This window comes from Pecten maximus, chromosome 9, assembly GCF_902652985.1.
Source record: "Pecten maximus chromosome 9, xPecMax1.1, whole genome shotgun sequence".
Classification (NCBI taxonomy): Eukaryota; Metazoa; Mollusca; class Bivalvia; order Pectinida; family Pectinidae; genus Pecten; species Pecten maximus.
Window position 1 is genome coordinate 40,696,869 of NC_047023.1, and position 24,377 is coordinate 40,721,245.

The window sequence follows — 24,377 nt, forward strand, 5'->3', positions numbered from 1 at the left end:
CCGCGATAAAATTCTAACAGTACTATTTTCTTATTAAAAAACCGGAAGACGAAATTCATCCGCTTCAAAGTGCCCTCTGGGCATGCGTACATCATTATTAGCATCAGCAGCAACCATGGCATCGTCTGACGAACTGTCACCAACAGTGTGCAATCATCATTATTAATTTATTTGATGACGACAGGACTGGTTTCTGATATAAGACGTAAGTAACGTTTGTTATTTACATATTTCATACAAAATATTCTTGTTTAACAGCTGATAACAGGAAAGTACACATGTTGCCATACCAAACAATTTACCGAGTTATTAACAATTATATGAGCTGCTACTTGTAGTGCTGTGCCACGGTACTGGTGCTGTAAATTGTAACTCAGTGTTTATCTATATATATTTACATCGTGTTTACATAGCATTATGTTTATCTTTCAATTTAACCTAATTGATAACTTAATCATAAAATGTCAAATATTATCTATGCAATGGGGAATATTGTTTTTAAGAAATATAAGATTAAATATTTTCCAAAGTACAGCAGGCGTTTTATATTACTGGTTATTTGCATACTTATTGACTGTTAATTTCAACGAACATGCTTAGATCTGATCAGGTATATGATGACCATTCACTCTTTTTTTTATAACTTGCAGCTAGACTAGTTCTTTAATTTGATTGACAAAACAACACAATACATACACTGTCAGTGTCACCTTGATTGTGTCTACATGTATAAATGATAGAACAATTTTGAAAATTACTGCACAGTCATCAAGATTGCATGAAGATCATGCTTAAATAGAGCACTGGCAGGATAGGCAGTAGCTGCGATAACGTAGCTCTGGACGACGGACGGACAATTTGTGACAGATGGTTGTCGTCAGGGCCACGATTCCCTTCCATTGACGGTAGTGTTGCAAAACAGTGAACCTCGAAAATGCTACAAATAGGGGATATTGTGTAACTTTGTAACAGTTTTGGTAGTATAATTAAACATTTCTGATTCAATTTTGCAATGTATTGGCCTACCGTTTAATCTTGAAATCTTTAATTCAATACTCTGATATATATCATACTGCTCGGAGTTGTCTCTGTGATCCTCCATGATACTTCTGGAAGAACTCTCGCGAGGATGTTGACCCAAATATGGTACCCGTGACCATATATATGGATGAATTAAGCTACTACGATTAAAACAAATACATAATCAGAGATATTTAACCAGTTTTTTGTAACTCTTGTGATGAAAGAGCATCTTACTTTGTGTAATTATTCAATTTCAGAATGTTTGACCATGCTCATTGAGGTATATAACTCTGAATCTATTTATCTGTTGAAATCTCGCGGGAAATCTGATAAGCATCAATTTGTTTTGATTTCCTTAAAAGGAAATTGACCTTTGCACTTGTATCAAAGATGGTGGTATGTTTGAACTGATTTCTATTTGTGTCTTGCCTGTTTTGGATTTTACCATTTATAATTTTTATTGTCAAAGAAGTAACGTGATGTGCAGGTTTGTGGATTGAATATTGATAATAGATACCAGAATAATCAATTTTTATGTGCTTTTCATCCGAGAAAACTATAATCATAGATTAATACTGCCCAATGTGAATCACATCGGGTCTTGCTACACTATCGGCAATGGGAGGGACTTAATTCATACCCTGCAGGAGAGCATTGTATAGGCAGGGTATGAATATTCGTTCTAGATAAGCAGCTGTCAATCAGAGATATCTACTCTATAGTCTTGAGAGGAAATTGTTAGGAAATAATTCTCCCATAGAATGATAGATTTTCAGAGAGGAGAGCTAGATTTGAGGAAGAAAGCTTAAGTCACGCATTGGCATGGCTGACTGAAATAAGGTTGGGGTGGGTAGTCTGAATTTTCTGAAGATCATACTACATAACTATTTCAGAACTTCTTACATACAGAAAACGAGCAATTTTTATGACCCACCCTGAGGTCGGCATTTGAATAACATTTACTCCCATTCCCTTCAACCTGACACATAAAAGGTCTACATCGATTCAGTGATTTTTTCATCCTTTTTTACAGGGGCCTGTACCTTTTCAATTGGGAAAATACAGCGGCATTTTTCCCCAATTGGGAAAATTTGGTGTTGGTTTTAAATGAAAAAAAAAGTCAATAACACGTCCATATATTTATTTATCTGTTAAATTTTCAACATTCATCTGGCCTAATGATTCTTAATAGCTATCTAAAGGGCCATTTTCCTTGTTTTTTGCCCCTTGAACATGTCCACCAAAGAGTCCAGGCCAGTTGTCATGTTTTTTCAATTTTCTTGAAGGATGTGTCCCAAGTTTTATACCCTTTTGTAACAAATGGCTTACAACTCAAATGTGCACCAAAAAATAAACAATTCTCAAACAATTCTCAGTACTTGCACATGTAGCCACATGTCACACTACTGTGATAAAGACAAGAGAAGGAAGATCCATATTTGGCAGCATTAAATGTTCATCTATCGACGCTGCTCCTCTTTTTTCCCGATAAAGTTAATACCAGATTTTCGTCGCGGGTTACATGTACATTTACGTTTGCTACGGGTAAACATTCCGTCTGGACGGTTGATAAAACAGATTCAATGTTGGATGATGATTCATTGGTTGACAGGTTGTTTGGTATATCGCCGCCGGAAGACTTTTTGAAGAAGTCACTCACTTTCGTAAGGCCTTTCCTATCTTTTTTGTCAGTCTTTTGACATAATACTTCGTGTTGTGCGACTCTTATTTACATGATCTTAAACTTTCAAGCGCTTGTCATAGCATATGTGAGACACGTGTGCGATTAAAACACTCGATCGACACAGACTTTCGCGGTGCGCTCGATTTGAAACATTGAGGAAAACGACATCGTTTCAGACACGGAAACAGAAAGCACGGGAATTTGCGTTATCGAACGCGACCAACATAGAACGAGAACACCGGCGTTGAAAATTTCTTGTGAAATACATTTTGGTCGGCATTTCTTTATAACAATTAATATGAAGGGATATTTTCTGAATGGGAAAATATGAGCAAGAAATTGGGAAAATACAACAAAATTTCTCTAGGGGAAGGGGCCGAAATTCGGCCCCAAATCGACCCTAAAAAATCACTGCGATTAGGTAAGATTATATTTTATTAGCTTACCTAATAATTTTTTCCCAATGGTCATTGTTCACTCAATATATATCCGGCCACATGCTTTGCCATCTAGTTTTCAGAGAACTTCAAAGCTACCACCATCGCTAATCACGTTACCCAAATCTCGTCGCAATGGACTTTTAATGGTTCATATATTTCTATTTGTCTTCACAAGTTATGTATTGAATTATTTATAGCTTACCTGCCCGAAGGTCAAGAGAGCTAAGTCTTGAGGCGGTGTCTGTCGTCCGGTCCTCCATCCGGTGTCAACTTTTCTTTTCAAACAACTTCTTCTCAATAACCAAGAAGTTCAGAAACCTAATATTGGACCTGTAGGATTCTGGGATGTAAGGCTACCAAGTTTTTTTTAAATGAATGACCTTGACCTAAATTCAGATCACAGGGATCAAATAGGTTAAAATCTTTAAAGAACCTCTTCTCAATAGCCAACAGGCCCAGGAACTTGATATTAGGTCTGTATCTAGCATGCCCAGGGGTAAAGGGCTACCAGTTTTCTTCAAATGAATGACCTTGGCCTACATTCAAGGTCCCATGGGTCAAATAGGCTAATATCTTTAAATAACTTCTCCTCAATAACTAACAGGCCCAGGGAGTTGATATTTGATCTGTAGCATGCTAGGGTGAATGACTTTGACCATATTCAATTTTGATACAGTTAAATTGGCCAAAATATTTGACACCTTTTCAAATAACTGCTAGACCCTGAGATCTTTTATCTGGTCTCTGATACACTTGTTCTTAATTATGTTTATGTAAAAAAAAAGGATCACCGGATGGCAGGTGGGTGATTTGGGCCCTTTGGGCCCTTGTTTTGGACTGATCAAAGGAAAACTGCTAGCTGTCATATTTTTAAGACAACATATCAGTTGGACAAGTAATTTAGAGAGGGAAGACAGAAAATGTCAAGCTTGTTATATATCAACCAATGAAATCATATAATGATGGGTGCCAGCTAGTTTGATAAAATTATTACCCCTATATATATATGATACATTTTGCTGGAGATTTGTCCAACTCTGTTTTCTTACTCACTACCTCAAGTTGTTAAGTGTTCTTGTGAGTTATCTGTTTTTGCTGATTTAATGATTAATTCATACAGACTCCTGATATGAAGATTATAGCTCTCCCCACCATAAATCTTTTATTTAGTTATCAACCAAGTTACTAATCGAAAGTGTCTGATCGACTGAGAGAAATATTGGTAACCTAATTGCTTAACTGTGGTCCAGGTCACCATGGTAATTAAAATAGTTATTGCACTTCTGCAGACACCAAAGCTTTCACTGGTTCGTATGTCATTCAGGCTATCAGTTAGTTCTATCTCAAAACTGGTCATTTGGTCAATATTGACAAATAATGAATACTTCATTACTTGTATACTGGGACATTATAGGAACTCCTCCATAGAGACCATCGATCAAAGTTAAGTGTTAGGCTAAATAAGCCAAAGCTGAATAATAGGTTGTGACTGATTGGTTATGCATACCTATAGCTAATTGTTCCCAAACATGAGTGCAAATAGTTCAGTTTCATTTAAATATTCCTATAGTACAAAATGTATAAGGTCAGTATTGGGAATTACTCTAATAATCTAGACTGTATACGGTTACCACCATTTCTCAAACAATTCCCAATTCATCATGATTGATCTTTAAACTGAACCATAATATAATCCATCCTGGATTATCTTATTAGAAAAAATACTAGACATTGTCTCGATTGATCAGCAATACTAGTGGTATTTTAAGGGCTATGGTTTTCTACTATGATAGAACTAACTGGACAGCCTGAGTGTTTAAATCTGATATACACCTTAATCTCAGTGATTGTTCGTTAAGTATAGATAATCCATATCTTTAGGAGATTTACACACATTGTACAATAAGCTTTCTGTTTAAAACTCATGATATGCAAGCAATAACAGAAAGGGGATTATCACAATTTTTTGTATATTTTTATGTCATTGACTGCCTGGTATGTACACCGACAAGTGGTTACAAGTACAATGTATGTATCGGTATATTGCCATGTTGTTTTTCTCTATAACATAATTAGTAATCAGTCTATATTAGATTATATTCACAGGAGTTCATAGACAGATATAGTTTCTGTTCTACATGCTGGATGTATTTTGTGAAGGTCTATAACATGTAAAAATTTGAAATTGGTAAATATGGTTTGTTCATTTATATCCAAAGTCAGTATCTGCAGGTATATATTTCATTGATTGAAATAGTTAGGACAACTATTAACTATTACAATTTTTAATTTTCCAGCATTGGCCATCACAGACAAGAAAATCATACAGAAGTTATGTACAAATAATCCAGACACGTTGGCAGCATGTGAGTACAAAAAAAATGATTTATTTTATGTGAAAATACAGCACACACTGCTGGTGAACCTAAAAGATCTGAAAATGACATTTTTGAAGTGATTATATGTGTTCTTCTTGATTTTTAGACCTTATTATTATTAGATTTAAAGATAGAAGTAATCATAGACATAGACATGTACTAGGAACTTTTCATATAACTACAGTAAAATTGATAAGTTTATAAGTGCTAGGAACTTTTTGTAGCTACAGTAAAACATGGATAAGTCAAAATCATTAAAATATTCAACTTATTCTGTGGTTCGATGACCCAAAATCATGAGGAGGTGTATAGAAACAGTATGGACATGTCTGATAATATGGTGTGACAAAGCAATAAATGACCATTACTAAGTCCGTGGTCTGTCAGTCCATCTGTTGTCTTTAAAGTTAAACTTTCCTTGTTATCGCTATTTCTTTAAAAGTAGAGAAGATCAGACTTGAATAGAACTAGTAAAGATCATTCAGTGGTGGGCTCCAAGATCCCTCTGGGATCTCTTGTATCTATAAACAAAAACATAAAGAGGCTTAAAAATTTCAAGAAATTTCTTCTCAAGGTCCAGAAGGCCCAAAGGGCCCATATATTTTGCCAGCATATGAAGTTTCCTGATGTATGAGACCTTGAACTTTTTTCATGGTCACATGGGCCAAATGGTAAAAGTTTATTTGCCAATCTTTTACTCAAGTTCTAAGATACCCAGAGTACTTATCTTCAGTCAGTAGGTTTCTGCTATGGAATGATATGAAATCTTCACATCAATGACCTTGACCTGTTCTCAAAGTCACAGGGGTCAAATATGTTAAAAACTTCAGTGATCTTCTTTTCCATGGCAGTTCCAGAAGACCCATATGTATAATATTTTGCCAGCAGGTAACAAGGATTGATTGCTATAAAGATTCTGCATACAAATGACCTCAGCCTATTTTAAAGGTCACCATTATGAAATATGAAATAAGTGTACACTACGTACACAGGATCAACAACATGCTTCACATTGCTACATTTTATGGGTTTTGGATTGGTTACGTTTTTAACAAAAATACCACCAGAGGTAATTTTTGGTATTTCAATACCATTAACTAACTTGGACAATGCAGCTATTAAAAAAAAAACCTTCATTATGATTCTCCACATCATCAGTAAACCACCATCATGACACACATAGACAGAGACCGTGGGATGATTGGTACAGAGAATCTGGGTTTTGCTCTAAAAATAGCAACTTATCAAATACTGTTGTGAAAGATGACTGGATATGTGCAATAAGATATGATATGCAGACAATGGAAAGTATAGTCTATGATCATGTTAGCGCAGGTACATAATTGTGTACATTTACAAGCTTGACCAGTTGTAGACTACACAGAATTCAGTCACACATGACCAAACACCATCTTTGGGATAAGCTGTCATAAACACCTCGATAAGAGAAGACAGCTCATCATGTACGTTCACAACATTCCTTCCCATTTTAATATCAGAATGTGCTAGTAGCATTAGACAACATTTGCAGCTGAATCAGAACAATCAGGTCAAACGCAAAGCCCATGGCATGACAGTAATAGACAGCAGCAGGATCCTAAGACTCACCCTGAAATGCCAGCCTTGACTCCAATCCCCTAGTAGACAGTTGAACCATAAGATGCCACTGTTCCCATTCAATAGCCAACAAGCAAATGATTGAGTTGAGTCATTCCCATCCTGCAGCATATGTCATTGTCAGAGGTGTAACTGTAACCCCATGCATGAATCGCTCTGGACTATGGCATCAGCAGACCTGTCATCCTGGAGAACATGCTGCAAAGGTGACGGAACATCATTCAACACCACTTTACCAGTTGCATGAGGCTAGAGGATTCAGGTCATCCTGAAACTCTGTTGAGGGAGCCATCTTGAATATATCATTGACAACATCATGAACCCTGAGGTTTGCAAAGCTCTGATCACTTCGAGCCTAAAGACAGCCACTCAGAAAACCCTGTTGAACTCTCTTCAATGAAACTTGCTGTGCAGCACATCAGCCATATCTGGCATATAGAGCATAGTCTTGTGAGAGGCAGCATTCTCCAAATTCACCGTTCACCCTTGTGGGCTCTGAAAGCACTCACACGAGGTTAAGAGTACACATGGCACCCCTGATAAATGTTCCGTCAAGACTATTAGCTACAACTTCCTGCCAGCCTATGTCATTGAAAAGCCATCTGTCCCATGCCAGATTTCCAAACCAATACCTGCTTGCATCACTGACACAGAATCTACAGACACCACTCCCGGAGCATCCACCGATTCAGCAATAAACAGGCAATACAGAGACTTAATGACCACCCAACTAGTTGTGTAATTGTACCTAACCCCAATGTCTAGATGCACGTAGGTCACTAAAAGCCAAAAAATGGCCAACCAACCCATTCAGCAAACAATTGGCAATGGCATCAGGCACACTGGGTACCACCAAGACAATTTGTTCCCGGAAAACAAAACCCTTGGAAGACTAAAGCCCAAACACAGATGACCAAATAACTTGTCATCAATTGAGCCTTGATATGACCCATCTCCATGAACTTTATCTGTATTGGAGTCCTCCAATTCTGACTACAAGTTTCAGTTCCCTCTACTTGCCAAGATGCTTGCGCATATATTATACTATTAGGTCCAAACCATTCCTAACTACAGCATCTCGGCATGAAGAGCCTGTTTTCACCCAATACCCCATCTTGCAGCAATGGATGGTTTAAAGCCAAAATGTTGGATGCAACAGGGTTATCAAATCCTCCACATGGTTGCTCTAACTAGTCATTTTTCCTAGAACACCCAAGTCTGCCTATAGTCTGCGAACTCAGGGGGAGTTAGAGGAGTGAACATTTCTCTCAGAGCTACGTCCTCTTTCCTTCCCTCAAAAGTTGAAATTGGCCAGTAGATAAGACCTACAGGCTGGTACCCCTATCCAACCTATGAGCATTATCTGATTCAAGACCAATCGCGCAGGACACAAACATCTGGACCCAGGAGCTGTCTGATGCACATCAGGAACAGTTACAGCAACTCCCTCATAATAGAAACCTCCGTATGGGTAGTATCTAAACCTTGCCCGCCAGGGACAGAACCTTTCTCCACCTCACCACTGTGCAATCCATTTGAGAAATGACCCTCAACCTTGCCGTAATTATGCTGACCTACATCATTTCAAACGTTCCAGATGGGTTTGGGAGCATTTCCAATTAAATTCCGATAAATCTAAAGCAGAATGCAACTTTGCAAGCTAGGCTCAGCGATTTTAACAAGGGAAAGACATCAAAAATTGTAAATCATCAGTGCCAAACATCCTGTGACTTGGTGGCAAGGGCCAATCAAAAACATTTTAAAACGTCAGACTTCCATTCTAATCGCTGTAGATGGTACTGAAAAATCTCTACCGGGTCTGAATATGCTAAATAGATAGGAACAAAACCAAATGTTGCTGAAACTAAATGCATGTATGAATTGGTTGGAAAACTAGCACTAAATATAAAATTCAATATGTGCCGCAAAAAACCTTTCGATTAAAATGACCATAAATGCCTTTAGATATAAGATTTAGCATAGATATTGGCCAGAAAACTTAAAACTTTGAAACAAAAATAAAAGAAATGAAGGCTTTATATTTTACATGCTCAAGAAGACAAAACATTTCATTTATTCACAATTAAGCATTGTATACCTAAGCATGCTAGTAATCAAACTTTGGGCGGATGATTGAGGTAATTGAAACAATCAAATAGCTAGTTATCAAATAACAAAGTCTTATACAAAGTAGGTGGATTAAAGATGTTCAATTAATTACTTCATTAAGTCTCAATACAAAGGCTTTCCAAATCAAGACTCTTGATCTTTATTTTTGAATACGTAAATTTTGGTTAAATCAGGAATGCTTTTGTTAATAAGAGAAGAGTTTTGAAAGAAAAACATGCAAACAGTTAAAAAGCCTCGTTTTTTCCAAATGGAGAAGAAGAATTTGTTTATCAACATCTGTTTTTCACAATGATACAAATAGAAAATAGAACTTGAAGCTTTAAGCAGTAGGGAAAAAAGAGGCATATCATTGATTAATTAATTATATCGAGACATTAAATGTCAGAGATGAATCAATGACATCTTACAGAGTCATTGGTGACAATTCAATTTTGTTTTACTACAAAGTTTGTTCTACGAGTTTAGAAATACCATTACTTCAGCCTGGAATTCATTACAAAACTTTCACCATACAGTGATTTTTTTACCCCTGTTAAAGTGCCGACTTTCGGTACTTTCCCCTCGTGGATTTTTTCCCAATCTGACCCTTTTTTCCCAATTGGCTTGTAAAATAGTTCAATGAAAGATTAAAAAAAATACCTTAAATGTCCGTGTTTTAAGGTCATCAGAAGCAATAAAATATTTCAGATTTATTCATAGCGTGTTTGTTTATAATCTGTCGCTTCCACACGAATACACGCTTTCATACATCTCGGTCGAGGTTGTTAGTAACCAAAATGCTTCAAATAATACTACGTAAATACCAAGCTTCTCTAGGACCAAGACCACCGCAACGAGTCAAGGTCACCGAGACAAAATGTCTCACAACTCTAAGTATTACACGAAGAAAATAAAAAAATGGTGACTCACAAGGCCTATTGCCAATTGACCAGCTCTTTAACCCTTTGCCACATGCAGGTTATAACACTTCAGCACTCTGTGCCAATAGTGCAAAGATACATTGCTGCAATGCAACGTTATCGCGCTGACTGAAATATACATACACCATCTCAATGGCAGTTTTTGAGAAATCAAGCTTTGTTTTGATTAATTTTTCTAAACCTAATTTTGAAAGTGAAATAGTTGTTTTAGACATTTTTAGTAAGTTAGAATTATGTTCAGAATTTCTTAAATTTTAATTCTGTGCTATTTTCTTTATAAAACCAAAACACATAACCACGAAATCAGCTGTATACAAACAGAACAGACAAATTTCAAAATATTTTGACAATGTAATTTATAATTCATTGAATTCCAGTACATGAAATGATTCAACATTAACTCCCAAATGAAACAAACTGAATTTTCAAAGTTTTCACAAGAATATTTCAACAGTTCAGGCTTAAGCCTAGAATATTTTATATCCGATGTCGCGACGAAGGAATGTGTATCCGACCATTTTGGGTCAAATCTACCTTCGTTTTTCAAATGCCAGCGAGCGTAGTTATTAGTGTGTCGAGCTATGGTGGAAAACTGATTCTCATTGAAGAAAAGGTAGAAATAATCAATGGGACTTGCAGTATCAACATCAAAAGTTTCTGGAAGTACTGGCCCCGTTTCCCTAACAAAATCATACTGTGATCGGCGAAAAATCTCGGTCAACATTAACCTAATGGCGGCAGTACAACTAGTCGCCGTTCGTCCTCATTTTCGGACTCGTTATCTGTTAACAGTTCATTTAGAACATCGTTAAGATCAATATATGACTCAATGTATTCATGTCCAAAGCCATCGAACTCTAAATTATCATCATCGTCGTCAAAAACGTCGCGCAAAATCGTAGCCACAGCCGCCATCACGCCTTGTGTTGTCACACTTTTTCTACACTCATGACTCGCACTTTCTAGGTTAATTTATTCAAAAACTTTCGTATGAATGACGTGTACAAATCTGATTGGTCGATGCATTGATATCTTCTTAAAATAGTATCAGGGATTTCCAGATAGGTGTCGCTCTCAATCACGGAATTTTCCATGTCTAAGTTTACCGAACCGGCATGGCGTCGAGAGGCGCTTACATTGAGATAACGTAGAGGCGTCGAGAAGCGCTTACATGGAGATAATGCAAAGGCGTCGAGAAGCGCTTACATGTGGCAAGAGGTAAAGGCGTCCAGAGGCGCTTACATGTGGCAAAGGGTTAAACGGCAGAAACTGTCTAGCATGGTATGTGAACCTAGTCTAACATTACAGTTACTAGTGAGAGTGAGACTGATGTTTTGTTAGAGACTGATCATGATGAGTCTGTCGCGATCGGCGTTTGTGTGTATGTAAAGGTATGAAAACAGTTTACTGGTTCAGTTTTTTCTAAATTAATTTTCAATATTAAACCATTAAACAAATTAAAGGTTGTCCATTAATGTATTTGGGAGAAGACTTTAAATATAGGTTAAGCCTGTTGTCTAATCCCATGTATTAATACAAAAGTACAATGTACAAGAAGATTTGTACAGGTTTAAATGAAATAATGAAAAAAATAGAAATATTTATCTTTAACCGATCTGTCGACTGGCCAGTATCTATGCTGGGTGAATAATGTTACACTTTAATTTTAATTTATCATCTTAGAATTCATTGCACTGCTTTGATGATTTCACTAATGATTAGGCCTAGCCTATATCTACTTATAATTACATGTATATCTATCAAATTCCAGTGATGACAACCGTCGTGAACAGTTTTAGAAGGAACTTTTGTCTTTCAGTTACTGTGACAGACAGCATACTGTTCAATAAAAATCTTTATCATGAATTCGTTTGTTTATTTATTATATTAGCACACAAATACAATAACTGTCTGATGGTATACTCTAGTTACTTAGCATATTATGGTAGGTTCATCGTCGTAAAATTCCCAATTTGAACTTTTTGCGCAGCAAAATTCCCAATGAAAAAGGGCATGGGCACTTTAAATGAAAATGTAAAAAAATCACTGCCATAGATCTACCTCACAATCAGGAGAAGATTTCTTAATGCCCCGCACAAAAGCAAACACTGTGTCCGTCCGTTGGTCTGTCCGACAGCACTTATATTTCCACTCAATAACTTGAGTTTCTTGAGGCAAATTGAACTCAAACTTCACACAGTGCATTCTTATTGAAAGTGCTTGCTTGGGATTGATTTCTGTGTCAAAGGTCAAAGGTCAAAGGTCAAGGTCACTTGCTTAATATAGAAAATATGTTTCAATGCAATAACTTCAGTTTGCTTTTGCCAATCAAACTGATATTTGAAAACAATCTGTTCAAACTTCATACAGTGCTTCCTTTTTGGAAGTGCTTGCATGGGATTGCTTTTCAGTGTCAAAGGTCAAGATCACTAAAACTACAAATAGAAAATCAGTTTCCAAGCAATAACTTGAGTTTCCATGGGCCGATTCAAACTTCATACAGTGCTTCCTCATTTTAAGAGCTTGTTCAAAATTGCTTTTCAGCATCAAAATTCAAAGGTCAGGGTCACTGTTACTAAATGTTAATAAACCTTATCCCCTTCCATACAAAATCTAGTTTGCTTTGGCCAATCTAACTCAAACTTTTTTGAGTACTTCCATCCTTAAAGTGTTTGCTTAGAATTGATTTACAGTTTCAAATGTCAAAGATCAAGGTCACTGTTACTATGAATAGAAATTCAGTTTCCTTGCAATAACAAGAATTTCCTTTGAGTTAATCAAACTAAAATTTCATACCGTGCTTTCTTATTGAAAGTGCTTGCTTGATAAATGCCAATCCATAAAGATGTGTATTTGAATGTATATACATTTGTTACTTGTGCGAATTTAGATTGATGTAAATGTTTTTTGTAGCTGTGCGATATATAATGTATATTTATGACACAGGAATAAATGGACCATTTTTGTTTTAACATTCATCTGTATTTTTATTACATCATGTTTTTAACAGAAAAGCATTGTCATTAATGCATCTCATAGTCAAATGTGTCTTGTTTTATAGTGTAGCATTTGGTATTCATAGATTTAACGACTTCTAGGAAAATAACTAGATGGGAAAATCAGATTAATTACTAGTGTCTTGTGCTTGTCAGTCTTGCCCTTCATTAATGGTGAGAAAGCACAATTTGATTGATATCCTCAAGAAATTATTGATCTGCTCAAGGAAGCAAAAGAAAGTATTGATCTTATTTTGTTACATATAGCCTTCAGCTTCCACTCTTTGATCAATTTCAATGCATCAGGCATGCAAATATATATTGGAATGAGTAGAAATGTATTGGAGCAGGACTGGCATTGAAAATGGCTATTGATCAATATCTGTTTATAAATAATTTTAATGATATATCACGTCATGTGACTCATTCAGTATTAAAATGAAGCTTGAAAACACAAACTTCAATATGCATTGTATTTAATAGTTGCATGGCTACGATGGCAGTGTGATTTCATCCCCTTCCTGGTAGCTGATATTTTTACCCTATTTTAAGATTCACTTGTGCTTTCTATGCAGAAATTAATTCATATAATTCTGATCAATGAAAGTGAGATTTGCTCTCTATTTATCTCAGCTGTATACCCCACATCAATGATAGTGATATTTATTGTCCTTTTTATGCGCCCGTCAACGACGGGTCGTATTATGGCATGCCCATGAGCTGTCTGTCCGTCCGTCCGTCCCTCCGTCTGTCCGTCCGTTAACTTTTCCTTGTTAGCGCTCTTTCACCTTTATTTATCAACAGATTTTGATGAAACTTGCTACATATATTATATAGCCCAATAGCTCAAACGATTGTTTTTCCTAGAGTTATGCCCCTTTTATTGCCAAATATGGGCATTGTGCAGAAGTGCAAGAAGTTTTCTATTTTTTCTTCTATTCCTCTAAGATTTTGCACAGTACAACCAGATGCAATTATGTTATCATATATAACAGGTTTTGGGCTCGTGTTACAACTTTTTGTGTGACAGCAATGTATATTTTCCAGAAGAAGGCCTGTTCATTAGCATTCTCTTTATTTATCAACGGATTATGAAACTTATTACCAATATTCTATAGCCTAATAGCTCAAATTCATTTTGGAGGATTTTACAATTATTTTAACCAGAATTATGCCCCTATTATAGCCAAATATTGGCATTTCGTAGAATATGCAAGAACTTTTCTATTTTTTCTTCAATTCCTCTATGATTTTGCACAGTACAACTAAGAATAATCATGTTTAACATATATTACAAGTTTTTGTCATGTGTTTCAGTTTTCTTAGCTGTAGCTAGTTTCATTAAAATAAGAATGGTATAAAAATAACAGTCAGAGAGAGCATCAATTGAAAAAGGAGATTATATATATATATATATATCAATATATACCAATGGAACATACTATGAATATTGGTACATACAAGTACACGTACATGTCAATCAAATGTAATCCAACATATCTACCTCATTGCCACAACCAATGCTTTATTTCCTGTGGTAACTTTTCCAGTCCACACACGTATCATGCTCCCGCTTGCGGCGCTCTTGTTCTCAGCTGTATTCCCCACAGGAATCTCATCCATGATGGTGAGATTTGTTGTCCTTTATCTCAGCTATATTCCCCACAGGATCTCATCAATGATAGTGAGATATGTTGTCCTTCATCTCAGCTGTATTTCCCACAGGAATCTTGTCAATGATAGTGAGATTTGTTGTCCTTTATCTCAGCGGTATTCCCCACAGGATCTCATCCATGATGGTGAGATTTGTTGTCCTTTATCTCAGCTGTATTCCCCACAGGAATCTTGACAATGACGGTGAGATTTGTTGTCCTTTATCTTGGCTATATTCCCCACAGGAATCTTGACAATGATAGTGAGATTTGTTGTCCTTCATCTCAGCTGTATTCCCCACAGGAATCTTGTCAATGATAGTGAGATTTGTTGTCCTTTATCTCAGCTGTATTTCCCACAGGAATCTTGTCAATGATAGTGAGATTTGTTGTCCTTTATCTCAGCTATATTCCCCACAGGAATCTCATCAATGATAGTGAGATTTGTTGTCCTTTATCTCAGCTGTATTCCCCACAGGAATCTTGTCAATGATAGTGAGATTTGTTGTCCTTCATCTCAGCTGTATTCCCCACAGGAATCTTGTCAATGATAGTGAGATATGTTGTCCTTTATCTCAGCTGTATTTCCCACAGGAATATTGTCAATGATAGTGAGATTTGTTGTCCTTTATCTTGGCTATATTCCCCACAGGAATCTTGTCAATGATAGTGAGATTTGTTGTCCTTTATCTTGGCTATATTCCCCACAGGAATCTTGTCAATGATAGTGAGATTTGTTGTCCTTTATCTTGGCTATATTCCCCACAGGAATCTTATCAATGATAGTGAGATATGTTGTCCTTTATCTTGGCTATATTCCCCACAGGAATCTTGTCAATGATGGTGAGATTTGTTGTCTCAGCTGTACTCCCCACTGATAGGCATATCCTTGGGCAAGGAATTTTTGACCAAGGAACATTATATATGTATTCTTTGGCTAAAAATTTCAGCCAAATGCAAATGCATACATTGGCCTGGAACACTGTTTCAATAACAAATTTGAGTTGGTTATGGATAATTATATCATTTATATACAGTGCATTCCACTTAATCGGGTAACGCTTAATCGGGTATTTCGTTTAATTGGGTAAAATTTCAAAAACCAAAACCATTTTCTCTTAAATTATGTTAAAAAAATTCGTTTAATTGGGTTGGAAACGTCGTATTTTTCGGTTATTCGAATAGAACAATCGGGACAAAAAATAGAAATGCTCCGATTTTCACGAAAGTCATCGCGTATTTCTTTAAGTTTTAGACATTTATCAACAAATAGTGTAATTTTGATGGTTAAAATGTAAAAAAAACGGTTAAATATTACCTTAAACGGTAATGTTATGTCGGGGTTTTGTCATGTTCAGAACTGTGTTGTTGTTGATTCTGCCTCGTGTGGTTTTTCCCCAACAGGAAGTCGACTAAGAATTGTGGGTAAAATTAAATGTTATTTTTAGAGTCGGCAGCAGGCAAAACGTAATGGGGTTTTAAAAGCATAATTAAGCGACTAGACAATTAAACTTTTACGTCTGGGATGTAAAATCCACGAAGCAGAAACCAAAACAATAGGTTTTGACCTGAGTCTGATATTGCTACAGATCGATTGATATCACCGCTTACTGTATGTGGCGAACCCAAAGTGAGGGGTTCGCCACGGGGAAATGTGACGACACCGGTACACAGGTGAGTTAAAAATCAGTAGCGAGCAGTAAAAGGACAGACGCCCGACGTTAGCTCATAATTCCTATTCAGGTAAGGATTAGAACTGGTTAATAAAAGACATTACATTGGATTTCGTGTTGTTTTATCAGTGACTGCCAGTGTCAAGTTCGTATAAAGTTATACCACAGGAAACGAAACTCGGTTTCTCCGATCTCTGTGCTTTGGTAATTGGAAATAATATGGAATATTTTAAACTTCAAAGCGAACATAGAAATGTGTCAATGATAAACATAAATGATTTTAGCTGTAATTGTCGGCGAGTCCTTAGATCGTATGTCAAATTAGGAACACATGGATGAAACGGGGATGTATGACCCCCCGATTTGAGGTGCTACGATTGCACTGTGCCGCGAATAAGAAAATCATTAAGGTTTTGTTATTTTCATACACACATTTTTATACAATTAGTAATAGTAATCTGACAATTTGACATCAGTAAAAACACAAACAAAAACACCGTTTATTAACAATAATAACGCAAATATTTTCATCCAAAATCGACCCAAGTCTAACAACCATTACGGACCAAATCCAAGATGGCGACGTGCATTTCGGCTTATCGGGTAAGTCGGTTAATCGGGTAAAAAGTCCCCGCAAATAGGCAACCCGATTAAGCGGAATGCACTGTATATGCAGAAGATATAATAGCAGAAGAACAGAATATTGAATCAATTGGATAACCTCATTTATGTGTAAGTTTTGTTTGTGTGAATGTAAATGATGTTTTTTTTTTTTTTTTTTTGATTTTGGTAACCAAGGCTATTTTTTTTATTGAGGATGCTGACATTCAATGAAGAATGAATGGTAAATAATAGCTAGATTTTTGCATTTGTTTTTTTTTCTATTTTTGTTGTTAAAAAAATGGAATGTCATTTTCAGACATCAAGGACCTGGATGTTTTTACTGTTATTGATTCATCAAAATGAGGTAGTGCACAATTTTGCTTAGTTAATTAACCCAAACAGAAATCGCAAGCTTGCGATTCACTATTATTGCAAGCTTGCCGCAAGCTTAATCTGCAAGCTAGGAATTGGAACCTTGCAGCAAGCTAGTATTTGAAACCTCGCGGCAAGCTTGCGGCGAGCTAGTTTCTGCAAGCTTGCGGCGAGCTTGTTTCTGCAAGCTTGCGGCGAGCTAGTTTCTGCAAGCTTGCGGCGAACTAGTTTCTGCAAGCTTGCGACGAGCTAGTTTCTGCAAGCTTGCGGTAAGCCACTTTATGCAAGCTTGCCGCAAGCTAAATAGTCTAGCTCTGAGGTAAAAATAAATTTAATGCAGCAAAAATAAAGCAAAAACATCAAATTAATGTAAAAGTCTTTATTTCTATCATTCAGAGCAGTACTGCATGCTGTTACAATAAAACACCTTATAGATACAAACTTTATATACAAACATCAATATTTTATTCCATATTCTTTTAAACTAAATTAATGCACACTTACATAACAATACATCAAAGGTTATTTAATTTCTAGTTCATGAATGTTTTTCTTATCATTGTTAATCTCTGTTGTCACTGTAATAATGGCTTATAGTTTTTGTTGGCATTCGGTAGAATATTTCATCACATGTTGATAATACCAGTTCTTTTTTTCAGTACAGTTACAATATCTTTTAACTCTTCCTGTCATTTCCGTCCACTTCAGAGCTGACTGTATCTTTTTGCATTTGTGCTACAAAAAAAAAATTAAACAAAGCAATATTACATAGAATATTGATCAATTGATGTTATTCTTTGTAAGCCAAAACAACTATATTAGATATTTGAAGACATCTTTAAATGTCAACAACTAAATCTGGCTTAATTACAATTTTTCTAATGTGACCACTCTAGATATTTCATGATGGAGAATCAAATGTGCGACCGTCCAAGTTTAGGCATATATATCACAAGTTGACTATCCATAGAGTAAAATTTTGTATGATGCCTAGATCTAGAAGTGCTGTCTTATAAACAGAAGCATGGTTAGTTTTATATACAGGTTTTATTGTCAGTTTGTCTTAAAACTATTTTTGTGCAATAATTGTAACATATCTAAAACACAAGAAATGAATGTAAAAATACACATTTCTCATATATAATGTTCAACTTTCCTAGGCTTTTCTGTTGTAAAAGATAAAATATACAAGAAGTTTTTGTTAGATGTGCTAATGTTATAGCTCTGTATTTTTTTTCACCCAAAATTTCCAAAGATTATAGAATAATGTTTATTTTAGATCAGTAAATTATTTTTATATCAATTGAAACATTATTCATATGTTATTATAAATCTCACCACTCACCATTTATTGTTGACCCTTGGAAATCTTCATCTGGATCACTTCATTGAGTCCATCTTCTGTTTGTTTATAAATGTAACTTATTTACAGAACTTTCAACATGCAGATGTAAATATGTTGCACATATCCTTACCATGTCCAGAATGACAGAAGTTGATTCTATTTCCAGAAGTGTTTGATAGGACAATTTATACTGATTCACAGAGATGCAAAATGTCCACATGCAGCCACAGCAAACTCAATTCAAAGTGGGGAAGTTGTTTTATATTGGTCAATCTTAAGTTGGGGCACAGGAAAGGTTTTTCATTCATACAGACTTAATAAAAATGAAGATTTGTGGGTTCAACAGATGCTTTTTAAAATACTATAAAATTGCATTGAAGTTATTTTTACAATATTGTTTCATTTTATGTATTTATTACTGAAATAAATCATCAAAGAAGTCACAATACAGTCAGTTAGAAATGAATCTTATACTCCAGGGTTGGCCCCATGGTGTCTGAAGTCTGACTGGCATGGACTTCCTGTACTCATCAGCTTGAACTGATATCATATTACCTTGGTCAAGCTGGGCCAGTCTACTGATAACATATGCTCTCCTTTTGTTCGTTTACACATTGGTGTTGGAAAGGTTTTTGATAATAAGGCTTCAACATATATTTTGCTGCAGTTTGCACTGATGGAAGTTCAATTCACATAATTTGCAGGTTACCCTTAGAATGAATATCACTTCTAGAAACAACTGATTATACTACCGAAAATATATCATAATATGTTCACTGATAACTTTAATAAAGAGGATTTTATAAATACATGTGTAAAATATATAAATGAAGCAATACTTTAAGCATTATTATAAATTGGTTGGATATCTTTTGAAAAGATATGAATGTCATGATTACTATTGAAGTTTTATAAACATGAATTGCAATTTAAACAATAATAATTGATTACTGAAATCATCACTCAATTTTGATTCAAAAAGAGGTGTTTTTACTCTGAAGAAACTCATATTCACCTTTAGATAATCAGATATGAAATTACTAAAAGTTACAGATTTTGAAATAGAAAATCCATGCTGCAGTGACTTAGTAGATTTTCACGTCTCACAAGTAACATCAGAGTAGAAAAGTTTCTAAGTCCACAACATGCAGAATACTGTAAAGGACTGAAGGCTTGCAAGCTTGCAAAAAGAGAACCCTCCTGCAAGCTTGCAGAATGACTCGCAAGCTTGCAATCATGTTCTTGTGAGCTTGCAGAAGGACTCGCAAGCTTGCAACCATGTTCTTGCGAGCTTGCAGAAGGACTTGCAAGCTTGCAGAAGGACTCACAAGCTTGCAGAAGTACTCGCAAGCTTGCAGAGGCCTCGCAAGCTTGCAACCATGATCTTGCGAGCTTGCGGATAGCTTAAGTTTTAGGACCTGCCTGCTTGCAAGCTTGCGCAAGCTTCTTACTAGCTTGCATATAGCTAGCGAAGAGTAAAATAAGCTTGCCGCAAGCTTGCCGCAAGCTTACTGCAAGCAAGTATTTTTGTTTGGAATTGCTTCCATGGGGGACTGAGGGTTTTCAAATTTTCATGGCTGGTAAATGAACATTTGTACAAAAAAAAAAAAAATCAAAGAAATGGACTTTTAGCAGTTCATTCTGTTGATCTAATTAGGTTTAAAAAGTTTTGAACAATTAGTTTCACCGATAATTCATGTCTAAATTTAAGGTCCAGTATTGGGAGTTGATCTAGCGATCTGCCTCCTATTATAAATGGTCGACAAATATGAAATTTTGGTAAGATTATTTTTCATCATCTTCATCATAATTAAGATTAAAACATTTGTTGAAGTGTATACTGATCTTCTTCCTTGGGTTATTTTTGTTGATTAAAAGCCAGACAGGCAGATGTCAATTAACAATCTTTTCATTGTTAGCCAGCCCGTTGGATCAATTGTCCTGATGGTCACTCATCAGTCCATGGATTAATGCTCAATGAGTGTTTCATCTCATTTGTGCAGAAAGTATAAACCATGCTACAGGCTTATTGTAACAAGGTTGTGAGATTTCTTATTTAACAAGTTGTACAGCAGCAGATTTGAAGTGTTATTTAGGTCAGGCTATTGCCATGAATAATATATGGGGTGGACATTAAAAAAATGATCACCAGATTTGGTTTTCTTGTGGCTAATGTGAGGTACATTGTATCTCCAAACAAACCTTGTGCAATTATGCAGCAAGTAAATCTGTCACTGAGGCTAACTTTCAGCTTTGATTTGAGAATTAGTATTTTGGAATCTGGATGTTGTTGTCCATCACAGTTTACCTGTTGTATATTCCTTATGGTATCTAACAACGTTTATGAAACTTAGTTCACATATTAATCAGCATCTAAAGTGATTTTTAATCATGCCATTTATTTTTAATTGTGGTGATTTTTCTCAGAGTTAATGAGTAATGCCATTTTTATGATGTCCTATATTTAAAGCATTTTAGTCTTCCTCAGCCACCAGTTCTTAGAAAGGCATTGAAGAACAATACCATAAGATCTGCAATTGATAATTATATCTCTTTTTGATATTCTCTGTAGGTCAGCCCCTTTCATGATTTCCTTAAATAATTTTTAGCTCATCCAGTCCTAAGGACTAGTGAATAGATGAAATAGTTAAGGCCTTTAAAAATTAAATCACTACTTATCATGAACGAATGAATGGGTTTTGACCACATTTCTTCAGATTTTAGCATCCTTTATTAAAGGACGAATATGCATGTATTTATACAATTTCACCTGATAATCTTCAATGATATGACATAATGTTAAGTTGTTCACACAAGTTAATACTTGTAAACCTGTAATTGAAGTGTTGGTACTCCTGATTCCTCTATAGTATTGTCTAGTTTACTTTTAGCCAAACCAATGGAGATATCTTAATGAAACTGGTCTTATTCTTGATATGCAGGGCACTAGCTTTATTGACAATGACGTTACCATGACATTTACATCTACGTCAACAGTCAATTAAGTACAAAACTAATATGAATGTTTTCATCCTTGAAAAAAATCAGTAATTTATTTTGATTATTTGATGTGCCATCGACACTTCATTGGTGATAAGGTACATAAATAAAGTTCAGATTAGATAACTGTTATAACCTGATATGTCTTTTGAATATGTTGTGATTGCTTACACATCTGATTCATCAATAAGTTCTCCAATACTTATGCTTTTGATAAATCCAGCATCATCAATTAACTGATAATCGATCAACCTTTTATGAAGATTTCCTTGCAATGTGTATAAACTTGAGTAAATGCATGGTTATGATATATAGGGAGGAAATTAAATATCTTGAAACCTGATACTGATAGTCAATACCTGGCATATACAGTGCAACTTCCGAAAACCGAACCTTCTAAAAACCGAACACCTCTGAATACCGAACGAATTGTCATTGTACGGAATTGGTCCTTCTTTATTATAGTATTAAAAAACTTCCAAATACCGATCCCTCTGAATTCCGAACACCGGACTGATTTTGTGTCCGGTTCCTGTTAAAATATACCAAAAATTACTTCTGAAAACCGGCCTTACCTGAGCGATTATGACACGAGGTCAGGCCAGTCAACCGTGAAACAACACCTGTGACGGGTATTGTGTGAAGCCTTATTGTCTCGGGACCTACGTAGGTGATTTGTACAGGTATCCAATATATACCCCAAGGGGGCATTATGACGGAAGGCCTAGTGTATAATCAACACGACAATTATGAAACAATGCCACACTTCATTGAAGCGCGTCGGTTCGTTTATCTTCTCAATGCAAGTAGAGCTAGAAGCCTGAGTTTCGCATTTAATTTAAATGAGGCCCGAAAGGGGTTGTTTTCGTAGAGAAGCCCGTGATGTTTTTTTTAGACAACAGCGATGTCGGAAATACGACCAGTATCATCTGATCAATTGTAATTGATATTGAAACAAAACATCTTCACACCCTTTAATATTATTTGATGTGTAAAATATTCCGTATCGGACTATTGGCCCCATCCACATGACGAAGCTTCACCGGATGTAACAAAATGTAGGCCGATCGTAAAGTGTAGTTGTACATGTGAAAATACTGTTTAAAACTATTGTTATAGTCATTTGCCTTTCTTATATATTCTGCAATATAAACATTGATTAACTTTCATAATATGCATATTATTCAGACAATCCAAATTGTCTAAGTATGTACGTGCCGTTTTGTAATCGGGTGCATTCTAATAAAACATCGTCCAACCAATTATATCCGGAATTTGACCGGTCATTTTTCGATCAACTTCTCCAAACCGAACCCTCTATAAACCGAACAAATAGTCATGTCCCATGCATGTTCGGTTTATAGAGGTTCCACTGTAGTAATTGTTTTGTAAACTGTCATGTCATGTTTCTGAACATTGTTACAGTTCTTAAGTCCATATTTGGTAAAACAAATATTTATGTTTTTAGAACTGTGCATAAAAAGATATTTCTTCATTGGTTGTTGTGACTTGTCCAAATATATGCTATTTAGACACTTGATTATGTCTTGCTGAATCTTAAAGATTTACTAAAATGTTGATTAGCTTGACATGCAAATTGTCTGAATGATGTTTCTATTGGTCAACTACACAATATCGGTGGACTTTTCTTCCTGAGATGGACAGCTATTAGGTGATCCATTGTCTACTACTCAGTCCAGATTTTCCCAGGCTAACCTATGTCCTCGGTTATACTTAATAATGCCAATCTCCTTTCTTTTATCGTTCAGGTTACTGCCTTTCTTTTACAACATATCTCACAATATAGCACCATGTCTTCCATTGTATTTCTTTCATCTGATATCAATTAATTTCTTCTTTGCTATAAATATATTTGATTATAAAATATACTGCTCTCACATTTTCCCATTCCATACTGTCATACTATATCCAGAAAAAGGACCTATATGATATTTTCAATATCTACATTTGTATAATGACTTGTACTGTGTGAAGTATATACATGAATAGTCGTGATATGGTCTCTGTTATGGGTGTAAAATAGTGAATACAGAATTTGCTACACATAATGGTCTCTGTTATGGGTGTAAAATAGTGAATACAGAATTTGCTACACATATTAAAAATCAGATTGGTGTAGCAATATATCATAAGAGGAGATAAACTTTTCAGTTTGATTGTAGAGGTGGTCTTTATTAGGACAGATGAGGCCTGGCACACAAAGCTTCTTGTGACAACATTACAACTTAAACTGCTTTTTATTGTGATCTTGTCTGAGGTTCAAACACATATTTCCTCTTTGATTGACTCACACATTTTATCTTTTGGCTAAGCATCATGAGTTCAGTCTACCATTTTACATGCAAGCTATATGATGCGGATGGCATGAGAGATGTATATGTGTATTTAAAGAGACTGCTTGTAAGAGGCTTACCTATTTATGGGGCGATTACCATGTCTGTAGAAAAGGAACACTATGGAACATAAAGTCTTTATTGCTGTGAACTTTTGCTTGTCTAATCCCTTGCTTCCTGTGCATGCTTT

General features: G+C 35.6%; 1 protein-coding gene across 2 annotated transcripts in view; it reads left to right on the plus strand.

The window, feature by feature from the left end:
- The first annotated feature begins 92 nt into the window (after positions 1 to 92).
- LOC117335019 (sodium/potassium/calcium exchanger 2-like) overlaps positions 93 to 24,377 on the plus strand; it is a 62,595-nt gene continuing 38,310 nt past the window's right edge. For both annotated transcript variants that reach the window (XM_033894910.1, XM_033894911.1), the window contains exons 1-2: positions 93 to 205; positions 5,445 to 5,513. The gene's annotated coding sequence lies outside the window, so the exon portion shown is untranslated. The remainder of the gene's footprint in view (positions 206 to 5,444; positions 5,514 to 24,377) is intronic.